This window comes from Loxodonta africana, chromosome 26, assembly GCF_030014295.1.
Source record: "Loxodonta africana isolate mLoxAfr1 chromosome 26, mLoxAfr1.hap2, whole genome shotgun sequence".
Lineage (NCBI taxonomy): Eukaryota > Metazoa > Chordata > Mammalia > Proboscidea > Elephantidae > Loxodonta > Loxodonta africana.
The window spans coordinates 42,734,450-42,750,723 of record NC_087367.1 but is presented as its reverse complement, the minus strand read 5'-3'; positions in this window follow the sequence as shown (position 1 = coordinate 42,750,723).

Sequence of the window (16,274 nt, the reverse complement as noted above, 5' to 3'; positions counted from 1 at the left end):
TGGTGTGTGTTTTTGTTTTTGTTGTTGTTGTTATTACTCGCAGCTGAAAGCATTTCTAACATTACTGTCTTTAAAAAGGTGATCAGAGGAGACGGAACCAAGATGGCGGAATAGACGCTTCCGTCGAGCCCTCTTTGCAACAAAGCCCCAAGAAAATAAGTGAAACGAGTATATTTGTGACAGGCTGGGAGCCCTGAGCAACAAAGGCAAGCTTAGATAACCAACTGAGTGGCAGGGGAAGGAAGAGACCGTTCAGAAGCGGAGAGGAGTTGCTGGACTCAAACCATGGGAGCCCTGAGGCACCATTCCTGGAGCGGCAGCAGGCTGGTCCTAGCGTTGGGCCGCAGTTTCCTCAGGGAGAAGCAGCTAGTCACACAGCCCACTCACACCTCCGGAACCTGAGGAGAAGGGCGCACTCAGCAAAACTAAGTACTTGCGTATATTTAACTGTGCGCCCACCACCAACCCCAACTGAGCTTCAGCGGCTGAATCCCTAGGACTGAGATGGACCCTGGTGAGCACCTGGAGCCATCCTCCCGGCCTTGGGGAAGGAAAAACTTTCCAACTGGGGGGAAAAGATAATTTGCTAGCTCCATTAACTGGGGGAGCTCAGAACAGAAGTGGCTCCTGTCCGGGCATAAACCGTCCATGGGTCTTGAGCACCTTTCCCTTCTGCATGGACCTGTGTGGGCCTATTTCGGGAGAATAGGCCCTTGTTGGCAAACTCCAACGATGTCAGCTGTGTGGCGGAGAGGTGGGTGTTTGATGTTTGATATTGCTTTGCCTATTCAACAAGGTCCTCGCCTACCTACAACAGGGACCTAAGGACTGGTGGCTCCACGTGGGTCACCGAGCCACCCCCGACAGGGGCCCAGGGGTAACTGGTACCTCCCAGTCCTTACAACAAAATCTTTGGGTGCCCATGGTCCCACTGCAGACCCCACCCACGAGCATGCTCTAGGGAACAGAGACACGTTTTCCTCAGAGACACTTGGGGGTCGGTTCTAAGCCCCCTGCCTTGTTCAGAGCGTGACCCACTGCTGCAATCAGATACGGGTATATACGCAAATCACCCCTGCTCCTCTAAGCCTGTAGGACAGAGGCTATGCCACACACTTGATATCAGCTACCTGGAAACCTGAGCTGAATTCATACGAGAAAACTAAATGGACTCCTAGACTGATGTACCTGATAACAGCTCTAGCCAGCTGGGGATAGGACACCAGAGCTCCAAAGGTGAAAATAATCAAGCTAGCTCACTCAAGCAACCCATAGGGCTATACCAAAACAAAACAAAGCAAGCAGCTACGACAGAGTAAGCAAGCATACACTAATAAAATAACTTATAGATGGCTCAGAGACAACAGTCAATATCAACTCACATGAAGAAACAGGCCATGGTCACCTCAACAGGCTCTCAAAACAAAGGATCCAGGGATCCTTTCATCTAAAAAGATGAAAGAACATTCCTGGAATTACCAGATGCAGAATACAAAAGTTTAATATACAGAACCCTTCAAGACATCAGGAAGGAAATGAGGCAATACGTGGAACAAGCCAAGGAACACACAGATAAAGCAACTGAAGAACTCAGATTATTCAGTAACATAATGAAAAGTTTAACAAGCTGGAAAAATCCATAGACAGACAGCAATCAGAAATTCAGAAGATTAACAATAAAATTACAGAATTAGATAACTCAATAGAAAGTCAGAGGAGCAGAATCGAGCAAGTAGAAGCTAGAATTTCTGAACTCAAAGATAAATCACTTGCACTAAAATATTTGAAGAAAAATCAGAGAAAAGAATTTTAAAAAATGAAGAAACCTTAAGAATCATGTGGGACTCTATCAAGAGAAATAACCTACCAGTGATTGGAGTACCAGAACAGGGAGGGATAACAGAAAATACAGAGGAAATTGTTGAGAATTTGTTGGCAGAAAACTTCCCTGATATTGTGAAAGATGAGAAGATATCTATCCAAGATGCTCATTGAACTCCATATAAGGTAGATCTTAAAAGAAAGTCACAAAGACATATTATAATCAAGTTTGCCAAAACCAAAGATAAGGAGACAATTACAAGAGCAGTGAGGGATAAAAGAAAAGTCACCTACAAGGGAAAGCCAATAAGAATAAGCTTGGACTACTCGTGAAAAAAAAAAAAAAAAAAATTTTTTTTTTTTTTTTTACTCGGCAGAAACCATGCAGGCAAGAAGGCAATGGGATAACATATTTAAAAAATTGAAGGAAAAAAATTGCCTGCCAAGAATCATATATCCATCAAAACTGTCTCTTAAATATGAAGGTGAAATTAAGACATTTCCAGATAAACACAAGTTGAGGGAATTCATAAAAACCAAACCAAAACTACAAGAAATACTAAAGGGAGATCTCTGGTTAGAAAATCAATAATATCAGGTATCGACCCAAGACCAGAACACTGGGCAGAGCAACCAGAAGTCAATCCAGACAGGGAAATCCAAAAAAAAAAAAAAAAGCCCAAACAGGGTAATGGCGATGTTATTATATAAGACAACATTAAAATAATAAAGAGGGACTAAGAAATGTAATCATATACCTTCCATATGGAGAGGAAGATATGGCGATACAAAGAAATAAAAGTTAGTTATAAATTTAGAAAAATAGGGGTAAATAATAACGTAACCACAAAAGAGACAAACTATCCTACTCATCAAAATAAAATACAAGGGAAAAACACAGACTCAGGAGAACCCAAATCAACAACAAATATGAGGAAAGGACAATATATAAAGATAATCTACTCAGCACATAAAATCAAGTGGGAAAAAGAAACTTCCAACACACAAAAAAAGGCATAAAATGATAGCACTAAATTCATACCTATCCATAATTACCCTGAAAGTAAATGGACTAAATGCACCAATAAAGAGACAGAGAGTGGCAGAATGGATTAAAAAACAAGATCCGCCTATATGCTGCCTACAAGAAACACGCCTCTGACTTAGAGACACAAACAAACTAAAACTCAAAGGACTGAAAAAAAATATCAAGCAAACAACAATCAAAAAGAGCTGGAGTGGCAGTATTAATTTCTGACAAAATAGACTTTAAAGCTAAATCCATCAGAAAGGATAAGGAAGGACACTATCTAATGATTAAAGGGACAATACACAAAGAAGATATAACCATATTAAATATTTATGCACTCAATGACAGGGCTGCAAGATACATAAAACAAACTCTATCAGCATTGGAAAGTGAAATAGACAGATCCACAATAATAGTAGGAGACTTCAACACACCACTTTCGGTGAAGGACAGGACATCCAGAATGAAGCTCAATAAAGACACGGAAGATCTAAATGTCACAATCAACCAACTTGACCTCGTAGATATATACAGAACACTCCACCCAACAGCAACCAAGTATACTTTCTTTTCTAGTGCACATGGAACATTCTCTAGAATAGACCACATATTGGGTCATAAAGCAAGCCTTAGCAGAATCCAAAACGTTGAAATATTACAAGGCATCTTCTCTGGCCATAAGGCCATAAAAGTGGAAATCAATAACAGGAAAAGCAGGGGAAAGAAATCAAACACTTGGAAACTGAACAATGCCCAGCTCAAAAAAGACTGGATTATAGAAGATATTAAGGATGGAATAAAGAAATTCATAGAATCCAATGAGAATGAAAAGACTTCCTAGGAGGAAGTAAAGCTATCACTATTTGCAGATGACATGATCGTATACATGGAAAACACTAAGGAATCCTCCAGAAAACTACTGAAACTAATAGAAGAGTTTGGAAGAGTCTCAGGTTATAAAATAAACATACAAAAATCACTTGGATTCCTCTACATCAACAAAAAGAACACCGAAGAGGAAATAACCAAATCAATACCATTCACAGTAGCCCCCAAGAAGATAAAATACTTAGGAATAAATCTTACCAAGGATGTAAAAGACCTATACGAAGAAAATTATAAAACTCTGCTACAAGAAATTCAAAAGGACATACTTAAGTGGAAGAACATACCCTGCTCATGGATAGGAAGACATAACATAGTAAAAATGTCTATTCTACCAAAAGCCATCTATACATATAACGCACTTCCAATCCAAATACCAATGTCATATTTTAAGGGGATAGAGAAACAAATCACTAATTTCATATGGAAGGGAAAGAACCCCCGGATAAGCAAAGCATTAATGAAAAAGAAGAAGAAAGTGGGAGACCTCACTGTACCTGATTTCAGAACCTATTATACAGCCGCAGTAGTCAAAACAGCCTGGTACTGGTACAACAACAGGCACGTAGACCAATGGAACAGCATTGAGAACCCAGATATAAATCCATCCATGTATGAGCAGCTGATATTTGACAAAGGACCAGTGTCAGTCAATTGGGGAAATGATAGTCTTTTTAACAAATGGTGCTGACATAACTGGATATCCATTTGCAAAAGAATGAAACAGGACCCATACCTCACACCATGCACAAAAACTAGCTCCAAATGGATCAAAGACCTAAACATAAAGACTAAAACGATAAAGATCGTGGAAGAAAAAATAGGGACAACCCTAGGAGCCCTAATACAGGGCATAAACAGAATACAAAACATTACCAAAAATGATGAAGAGAAACCAGATAACTGGGAGCTCCTAAAAATCAAACACCTATGCTCATCTAAAGACTTCTCCAAAAGAGTAAAAAGACCACCTACAGACTGGGAAAGAATTTGCAGCTATGACATCTCAGACCAGCGCCTGATCTCTAAAATCTACATGATTCTGTCAAAACTCAACCACAAAAAGACAAGCAACCCAATCAAGAAGTGGGCAAAGGATATGAACACACATTTCACTAAAGAAGATATTCAGGCAGCCAACAGATACATGAGAATATGCTCCCGATCATTAGCCATTAGAGAAATGCAAATTAAAAGAACGATGAGATTCCATCTCACACCAACTAGACTGGCATTAATCCAAAAAACACAAAATAATAAATGTTGGAGAGGCTGCGGAGAGATTGGAACTCTCATACACTGCTGGTGGGATTGTAAAATGGTACAACCACTTTGGAAATCCATCTGGCGTTATCTTAAACAGTTAGAAATAGAACTACCATACAATCCAGAAATCCCACTCCTCGGAATATACCCTAGAGATACAAGAGCCTTCACACAAACAGACATATGCACACCCATGTTTATTGCAGCTCTGTTTACAATAGCAAAAAGCTGGAAGCAACCAAGATGTCCGTCAACGGATGAATGGGTAAATAAATTGTGGTATATTCACACAATGGAATACTACACATCGATAAAGAACAGTGACGAATCTCTGAAACATTTCATAACATGGAGGAATCTGGAAGACATTATGCTGAGTGAAATGAGTCAGAGGCAAAAGGACAAATATTGTATAAGACCACTATTATAAGATCTTGAGAAATAGAAAAAACGGAGAAGAACACATACTTTTGTGGTTACAAAGGGGGGAGGGAGGGAGGGAGGGAGGGAGGGGTTTTTTATTGATCAATCAGTAGATAAGAACTGCTTTGGGTGAAGGGAAAGACAACACACAATACAAGGAAGATCAGCCTAATTGGACTGGACTAAAAGCAAAGAGGTTTCCGGGATAAAATGAAAGTTTCAAAGGTCAGCGGAGCAGCGGCTGGGGTCTGGGGAACATGGTTTGAGGGGACTTCTAAGTCAACGGGCAAAATAATTCTATTATGAAAACATTCTGCATCCCACTTTGAGTTGTGGTGCCTGGGGTCCTAAATGCCAACAAGCGGCCATCTAAGATACATCAATTGGTCTCAACCCACCTGGAGCAAAGGCGAAGAACACCAAGGCCACACGACAACTAAGAACCCAAGAGACAGAAAGGGCCACATGAACCAGAGACCTACATTACCCTGAGACCAGAAGAACTAGTTGGTGCCCGGCCACAATCGATGTCTGCCCTGCTAGGGAGCACAACAGACAACTCCTAAGGCAGCAGGAGGCCAATGGGATACAGACCCCAAATTCTCATAAAAAGACCATACCTAATGATATGAATGCAACTAGAGGAATCCCAGAGACAATGCTCCCCAGAACTTCTGATGGCACAGGACAGGAACCATCCCCGAAGACAACTCATCAGGCATGAAAGGACTGGTCAGCGGCGGGGAGAGAGATGCTGATGAAGAGTGAGCCAATTAAATTAGGTGGACACTGGAGAGTGTGTTGGCAACACTTGACTGGAGGGGGGATGGGAAGATAGAGAGAGAGGGAAGATGGCAAAATTGGCACGAAACGAGAGACTGAAAGGGCTGACTCAATAGGGGGAGAGCAAGTGGGAGAAGGGAGTAAGATGTATGTAAACCTACATGTGACAGACTGATTGGAATGGTAAATGTTCACTTGAAGCTTAAAAAAATTAATTAAAAAAAAAAAAAGACTTCCTATCAGAACCTTTGGGACACAGCAAAAGTGGTGCTCAGAGGCCAATTTGTATCAAGAAATGCACACATCCAAAAAGAAGAAAGGGCCAAAATCAAAGAACTATCCCTACAACTTGAACAAATAGAGAGCAACAAAAGAAACCCACAGGCACCAGAAGAAAACAAATAATAAAAATTAGAGCTGAACTAAATGAAATAGAAAACAGAAAAACAACTGAAAGAATTAACAAGATTAAAAGCTGGATTTTTTAAAAACTCAACAAAATTGATAAACCATTGGCCAAACTGTCAGAAGAAAAACAGGAGAGGAAGCAAATAACCCGAATAAGAAATGCGATGGGCGATATTACAACAGACCCAATTGAAATGAATAATATCAGATTACTATGAAAAACTATACTCAAACAAATTTGAAAACCTAGAGGAAATGGATGAATTCCTAGAAACACACTACCTACCTAAACTAACACAGAGGTAGAACAACTGAATAGACCCATAACATAAGAAGAGATTGAAAAGGTAATCAAAAAACTCCCAACAAAAAAAAGCCCTGGTCCAGACGGCTTCACTGCAGAGTTCTACCAAACTTTCAGAGAAGAGTTAACACCACTACTACTAAACGCATTTCAGAGCATAGAAAAGGATGGAATACTAGCAAATTCATTCTAAGAAGCCACCATACCCCTGATACCAAAACCAGGTAAAGACACCACAAGAAAAGAAAATTATAGACCTATATCCCTCATGAAGGTAGATGCAAAAATCCTCAACAAAATTCTAGCCAATAGAATTCAGCAACATATCAAAAAAATTATTCACCATGACCAAGTGGGATTCATACCAGGTATGCAGGGATGGTTCAACATTAGAAAAACAGTTAATGTGATCCACCACATGAAGGAAACAAAAGACAAGAATCACATGATTTTATCAATTGATGCAGAAAAGGCATTTGACAAAGTTCAACACTCATTCATGATAAAAACTCTCAGCAAAATAGGAATAGAAGGAAAATTTCTCAACATAATAAAGGAGATTTATACAAAGCCAACAGCCAACATCACCTCAAATGGAGAGAGCCTGAAAACATTCCCACTGAGATCGGGAACAAGACAAGGACGCCCTTTATCACCACTCTTATTCGACATTGTGCTGGAAGTCCTACCCAGAGCAATTAGGCTAGATAAAGAAATAAAGCGCATCCAGATTGGCAAGGAAGAAGTCTCTATTTGCAGAGGACATGATCTTACACACAGAAAACCCTAAGGAATCATCCAGAAAACTACTGAAACTAATAGAAGAGTTCAGCGGAGTATCAGGATACAAGATAAACACGCAAAAATCAGTTGGATTCCTCTACACCAACAAAAGGAACTTCGAAGAGGAAATCACCAAATCAAAACCATTTACAGTAGCCCCCAAGAAGATAAAATACTTAGGAATAAATCTTACCAGAGATGTAAAAGACTTAAACAAAAAAAACTACAGTACACTTCTGCATGAAACCAAAAGAGATTTACATAAGTGGAAGAACATACCTTGCTCATGGACAGGAAGACTCAACATTATAAAAATGTCTATTCTACCAAAAGCGATCTATACATTTAATGCAATTCCGATCCAAATCCCAACAACATTCTTAATGAGATGGAGAAACAAATCACCAATTTCATATGGACGGGAAAGAGGCCCCGGATAAATGAGGCATTACTGAAAAAGAACAAAGTAGGAGACCTTACTTTACCTGACTTTAGAACGTATTATACCGCCACAGTAGTCAAAACAGCCTGGTACTTGTACAACAACAGATACATGGACCAATGGAACAGAATTGAGAATCCAGACATAAATCCGTCCACATATGAGCAGCTGATATTTGACAAAGGCCCCAAAAACAATGGAGAAAAGACAGTCTTTTTAACAAATGGTGCTGGCATAACTAGATATCCATCTGCAAAAAAATGAAACAAGACCCATGCCTCACTCCATGCACAAAAACTAACTCAAAATGGATCAAAGACCTAACTATAAAGTCTAAAGCGATAAAGGTCAAGGAAGAAAAAATAGGGACAACATTAGGAGCCCTAATACATGGCATAAACAGAATAAAACCAAAAAACCAAACCCAGTGCCGTTCAGTCAATTCCGACTCATAGCGACCCTATTGGACAGAGTAGAACTGCCCCATAGAGTTTCCAAGGAGCGCCTGGCAGATTGGAACTGCCGACCCTTTGGTTAGCAGCCATACCACTTAACCACTATGCCACCAGGGTTTCCATAAACAGTATAGAAAACATTATGAAGGACATAGAAGAAAAACTAGATAACTGGGAGCTCCCAAAAATCAAACACCAATGCTCATCCAAAGACTTCACCAAAAGAGTAAAAAGACTACCTACAGACTGGGAAAAAGTTTTTAGCTATGACATTTCTGATCAGCACCTGATCTCTAAAATCTACGTAGTACTGCAAAAACTCCACTGCAAAAAGACAAATAACCCAAATAAAAAACGGGCAAAAGATATGAATAGACACTTCACTAAAGAAGACATTCAGGTAGCTAACAGATATATGAGGAAATGTTCACGATCATTAGCCATTAGAGAAATGCAGATCAAAACTACAATGAGATTTCATCTCACTCCAACAAGGCTGGCATTAATCCAAAACACACAAAATAATAAATGTTGGAGAGGCTGTGGAGAGATTGGAACACTTCTACACTGCTGATGGGAATGTCAAATGGTACAACCACTTTGGAAATCGATTTGGCACTTCCTTAAAAAGCTAGAAAAAGAATTACCATACGGTCCAGCAATTCCAGTCCTTGGAATATATCCTAGAAGAAATAAGAGCCTTTACAGGAAAGGATATATGCACACCCATGTTTATTGCAGCACTGTTTACAATAGCAAAAACATGGAAGCAATCAAAGTGCCCATCAACAGATGAATGGAAAAATAAATTATGGTATATTCACACAATGGAATACTATGCATCAATAAAGAACAGTGATGACTCTGTGAAACATTTCATAACATGGAGGAACCTGGAAGGCATTATGCTGAGTGAAATCAGTCAGTTGCAGAAGGACAAGTATTGTATAAGACCACTATTGTAAGAACTTGAGAAATAGTTTTAATGAGAAGAAATCATTCTTTTGTGGTTATGAGAGGGGGGAGGCAGGGAGGGTGGGAGAGAGGTATTCTCTAACTAGATAGTAGATAAGAACTACTTTAGGTGAAGGGAAAGACAGTACACAATACAGGGGAGGTCAGCACAATTGGACTAAACCAAAATCAAAGAAGTTTCCTGAATAAACTGAATGCTTCGAAGGCCAGTGTAGCAGGGGCAGGGGTCTGGGGACCATGGTTTCAGGGGACACCTAAGTCAATTGGCATAACAAAATCTATTAAGAAAACATTCTGCATCCCACTTTGAAGAGTGGTGTCTGGGGTCTTAAACCCCAGCAAGCAGCCATCTAAGATGCTTCAATTGGTATCAACCCACCTGGATCAAAGGAGAATGAAGAACACCAAGGACACAAGGTGATTACGAGCCCAAGAGACAGAAAGGGACACATGAACCAGAGACTACATCATCCTGAGACCAGAAGAACTAGATGGTGCCCGGCTACACCCAATGACTGCCCTGACAGGGAACACAACAGAGAACCCCTGTGGGAGCAGGAGAGCAGTGGGATGCAGACCCCAAATTCTCCTAAGACCAGACTTAATGGTCTGAATGAGACTAGAAGGACCCCGGTGGTCATGGCCCCCAGACCTTCCGTTGCCCCAGGACAGGAACCATTCCCGAAGCCAACTTTTCAGACATGGATTGGACTGGACAATGGGTTGGAGAGGGATGCTGGTGAGGAGTGAGCTTCTTGGATCAGGTGGACACTTGAGACTATGTTGGCATCTCCTGCCTAAAGGGGAGATGAGAGGGTGGAGGGGGTTAGAAGCTGGCAAAAAGGGCACAAAAAGAGAGAGTGGAGGGAGAGAGCAGGCTGTCTCACTAGGGGGAGAATAATTGGGAGTGTGTGGCAAGGTGTATATGGGTTTTTGCATGAGAGACTGACTTGATTTGTAAACTTTCACTGAAAGCGCAATAAAAATTATTAAAAAAAAAAAAGTGATCAGAGCAGAGCAACATGAGTTGGCTTATTACTGTGCAAAGACTCGGAACATAGAAGCTAATGAGCTAGCAAAATCTATGTAGTAAGATAAATATGACCTCTTCCATACCCACAGGCAATGAGGCCAGGAGACAGTCAAGTTCTACCTATCAATTAATTTGAGAAGTAACATATTTGCACAATACAGTCTTCTCTTTTAGGAAGATAGCGTACTGCTCCATTATTTAAATCTTTTCTCATCCTAAGTTTTAAATTTTTGTCATATGGGCCCCACCTATTTCTTGTTAGGCTTATCCCTAAGTTTTTTATGTATGGGGCTGCTGTGTCTCTCAAGACATTGGGGTTCCCTAGGGATCTGCCTTCTGCCCTCTTCGTACCCCACATATTCCCCTGAATGATCCCTCTTTCCTACCCCTTCCTCCATCTCCTACTTCAAACTGCTCCTTGTTCTGCATTTTCATCCTGGCAAAATATACTTAACCTTCCAGGTATATAGACTTTTGTCTGGGCTCTTTTCTGGAGGTCTTCCAACCCTGACTGACAGGAAAAGGTAACATTTAGAATCCAGCAAGCCTGAGGTTAAAACATGTCATGTCAGCAATTGCTAAACAACAGCAAATCAGATTAGGTCAAAAATTTGTGAAATGTTTGTGCCAAGTGAAATGTCAAAGCCCAAAGTGTGTGAAAGAAAAAAATCTCGGTGGCAGTCAAAATGTCATTCTGTCTTGCAGCAAGTAATTTATTCCTTTCTGTCTTTAACACTATTCTTGTCTCACATGTATTAATGATGCCTCTAAATAACTGAAATGAATAGTGGTGGTTAAGGGTAAAAACAGAAGAGCTGATTTAAAATCATTCAGTCAATTTGGGCTCATTTTGAAAATGGGAATTGTTAACTCAACCTTAAAAATGGGCCTTACCTGATTCTCCAAAGCATTTACACTACAACCATTATTTGTTCTGTTAATTTTTGTAATGTGTATAAAAAAAGCACAGAAGATAGTAGAGAATAAACAGCAAGAAAACAAAATGTTTGTATCTGAGGAATTTCAAACAAGATAGAAATGCTATAGAGATGATTACTAGATCCAGGTAGCCCTTAACAAATGGAAGGCCAGTAGCTTGTTGAGTTGATTGTGACACAAAACTTCATAATGTTCTACCTCATTTTCTCTTAGATTTTAAATTCTAAATTGGCAGAGATTCAAACAACATGGCTCCTCTCCATGCCATTTCCTTTCTCTAAAAGCAGCTTTATGTTGCACAATCATGGCTGTGCAGCAGGGGAACCGGTCCTGCTCTTGATGCTACAGTTGTCTGGTTAATAAACCAACTTGCTTTTTCTGTAGGCATCAGAGTCAGGAATAAGGTGAGACAAGCAAGGCACCAAGAGCTCAATGTTTAAGGAGGTCTGACCCTCAGGTGCCAACCCTGCATTTGCACAACCCGAAGAGTGAGTGCCTCCTTAAATGTTATGCCCTAAGTGCTTCACTTGGCTTACCTTCGTCCTGACCCAGATGCCTTGGCATTTATTTCTAACCTTGGAAATGAAGAAAAGGACTTGAAAGAGGGAAGAATTTTATGAGTCTGAATCTTCTGTCAATGGTAACAGGGCTCCTATTTAATTATATTAATTCCAAATATTAGAAATTCTACAGACTTCTGGGCAACATGGTGCCATAGACAGAAGCACCACACTATCCCTCCACAGCAAAGACCCAAAAAACTAAGTAAAACAGAGAAAAACATCATTCCTGGAAACCGAAGTGTCAAATGAAGAGATAACTCAGCCAAATACTGAATGGAATAAGAAACCAAGAGAGGACAGAGAGCAAGGACACGTGCAGAGGTCCCTTATCAGCTAAGGCAGCATGATTCGTCATCTTGGATTCCTGGCAGGGATCGGTAGACAGGGAGCACCGGAAAGCACCTTCATGGGACTCCCAGCAGGAGACAGTACCTGGTAGCCAGCAATGCATGCTTTCCCACCTCCCCCCCACCCTCCGCCCCCCAATCTTCTCCGTGCTGCTCTACCTCTGAGCTTCCTGGCTGGCTGCAGTGGCTCAGCCAGCCGGGAAGTGCAGCATCTGTGCCACTTGGATATACCCCACCCACATCGCGGATCAGCAGACAGGGAGTATGGGAAAGCAGCTTCACAGAGTTCCCAGCAGGAGACAGAGCACTCAGTAATGAACGATATACACTTTCTTACCCCCACCTTTCTTTCCCTTCCCGTTCGGCTTACCGCTCCTTCCCACCAGCTGCAGTCTCTTGACTGAGAGGCAACTACCTCTGCCACAGGCCTCTTAGATTTGCCCCACCCACGCTGGCCAGGTCCCTGAGCTGCTGTTGCTTCTTTCTGTCTCCTTTGGTTTCTTCCGTGCCTCCCACCACCTCCCCCTCCTTTCTCTCAAACACCTGGCTCTCTGTGCCATCTTTCTTCTTGAAAGGCTGTGAAGCCCTGCTTGACTGGGAATGCACTCCCTGGTCTGTGACACCACCCTGGTGGGATTCCTGGGGCTTTTTTTTTTTTTTTTGGCCTATTTGTTTTGTTTTGCTTTGTTCTGTTTTGTTTGTCTCTTTTCTTTCTCTTTTTGCACTTGGGAACCCCTTCTAGGCAGGCTGCACTGCATGGTTCAGAAGCCACTCCCCCAATTTGCGCAGCCACGATCCCCGGGGGCATTTTTTTTTCTTTCTTTTCTCTTTTTTCTTCTCTCTTTTTCCCTTTCTGTTTTTCATTTCTCAGTTCTCGTCAGTCTAAACTTACCTTATTTTCCTAAAAAAAAAAGAATTTTTTTTTTTCCTGACTGCCTGATGCTGTGTGACATCTATACCCCTCTAGCCAGGCTATACTGCGCAGCCTGGGAGCCACATCCCTGGTCTTGGCAGCTGCACTGATGGGACCCTGGGGGCTTTTCTTTTCCACATTTTTATCTAGTTATTTTTTTCTTTTTTACTTTTTCTTTTTATTCCTTTTTGCTTTTCTCCATTTCTCGGTTTCTCATCTCTCCACTCCAGTGGCCAGCTCCCTTAGCACCCTTCTTTATTGCTTTGTTTTTGGCTCCTCTTTCCCATACCCATATTAACTCCACACATCACAACCTCCCCCCTCTTTCCTGCCCACCTGCACTGTGCACTGAACATCACACCCCCAAGCAGCACAGCCATGGCCTACCAAAACCTGCCTAGAAGATTCCTGGCCTACCCAGTCAGCCCTAGTACACGCCACAAACAACCCTTTCCAGCTCTCCCCCTTCAGCTGTACCTACCCTGCTGTACCACAGCTGAGTGACTGGCCCTGCCCATTGGACAAGGAAGTCAAAAGTATCACAACTACAGATGAGCAAACAACAAAGAATGCACATCCTGCCTGCTCAGACATAACTAAATAACCAAAAAAGGACCAAAAAAAAAACAAAAAACAAATTTAAATGAAGAAAATAACTATTAAATGTCCCAAAGAGAGCAGACAATATCAAAACATACTAAAAAAAAAAAAAAAAAAAGGACAGGATGGTTCCAGAAGGTGTCCAAAATAAAACACCAGGTGATTTTCCAGCAGAAGAAAAGGCACTAGTTGAACTACCTGACAGGGAACTCAAATTTCTAATATTCAGAGCTATACAAGAGTTGAATCAAAAAGCAGACAAAAGTGAGGACAAAATAAACAAATTTATGGAAAAGGCAGACAAATTCATGGAAAATACAGTAAAAAAAATGGAAGAATTCCAGAAAATAATACAGGAACAAAATGCCAAAATAAATTCACAACTGGAAATCATACAGAAACAACAATTAGAAATCCAAAAGATTTCAGAAATGGACAGTATCACACAGGAACTGAGGAGCAGGTTTGAAATGATGAAAGATAGGATCAGCAAAACTGAAGACAAAAACTTGGATACAACTCTGAGGAAAAATCAGAAAAAGAAACAAAGAAAAATGAAGAAACCCTAAGAATTATGTGGGATACAATCAAAAACAAAAAACGTGCAAGTGACAGGAGTTCCAGAACAGGGAAAGAAAACAGAAAACACAGAGAAGATCACTGAAGAATTGCTGACAGAAAACTTCCCTAATGTCATGAATGATGAAAAGCTGACCATCCAAGAAGCTCAGTGAACCCCATATAAAATAGACCCCAAAAGAAAAACACCAAGGCATATCGTAATCACACTCGCTAAAACTGAACATAAGAAAAACCCTGAGAGCAGCTAGAGAAAAACAAAAACTCACATACAGAGGAGAAACAATAAGATGAAGCTCTGATTATTTGGCAGAAACCATGCAGGCAAGAAGGCAATGGGATGACATATATAAAACCTTGAAAGAAAAAATTGACAAGTAAGAATAATATATCCTGAAAAACTTTCATTCAAATACGATGGTGAAATTAGGACATTTCCAGATAAACAGAAATTAAGAGAATATGTAAAAACCAAACCAAACCTACAAGAATTATTAAAGGGAGTCCTTTGGTCTGAGACAAAACAACATCAGACCACAGCCTGACTCTAGGATGCAAAATTATACCAGTCAGATACCAGCCTAGGAAATCAACTTTCAAGAATTGCAACAAGGAGCCAGAGAAGTTAATCTGTAAATGACAACAACATCAGAACAATAAAAGAGAAAATAAACGGTGTAGGTATAGAACTTTCTAATGGAGAGGAAGGCAAGGCGATACCAAGTAATAATAATTTTAAAAAAAAGTAATAATAAAAAAATAGATGGGTTCAAATCTAGGAAGGTAAGGGTAAATTTAAATGTAACCACAAAGAAAGTTATAAACCTACTCATCAAAATAAAGAAGAAAAACATAAACTCTCAATAAAAACAAAAATGAAACACACAAACAAAAGGAACTCGGCACAGGACAGTAACAGGAACAAAGAAAATGTTAACACAACAAAAAAAGCACTACAAAATGACAGCAATAAACTCACACCTATCAATAATTACACGAATGTACATGGCCTAAACACACCCACAAAAAGACAGACAGTGACAGAATGGATTAAAAAACAGGATCCATAAATATGCTGTCTACAAGAGACAACCTTAGAAAAAAAGACATAAATTTATTAAAAATCAAAGGATGGAAAAATATATATCAAGCAAATAACTACCAAAAAACAACAGAAGTGGCAATATTAATCTCAGATAAAATATTCTTTAAAACAAAATCCACCATAAAAGATAAAGAAGAGCACTATATAATGACTAAAGAGACAATTCATCATGAAGATTTAACCATAATAAATATCTATGCACCGAAGGACAGGGCTCCAAAATACATAAAACAAACTCTAACAGCACTGAAGAGAAACTGACAATTTCACAATAACAGTATGAGACATTACACACCACTCTCGGTAAAGAACAGAACATCTAGAAAGAAACTCAACAAAGATATAGAAAATCTAAAGGTCACAATCAGCCAACTTGACCTCATAGACATATATAGGACACTCCACCAAACAGCTGCAGACTACACATTCTTTTCTAATGCACATGGAACATTCTTCAGAATAGACCACATCTCAGGCCACAGAGCAACCCTCAACAAAATCCAAAGCACTGAGATAATACAAAGTATCTTCTCTGACCACAATGCTATCAAAGTAGGACTTAACAACAGAAAGAGTAAGGAAAAAACATCAGTTACATGGAAACTGCTTAAAAACCACTG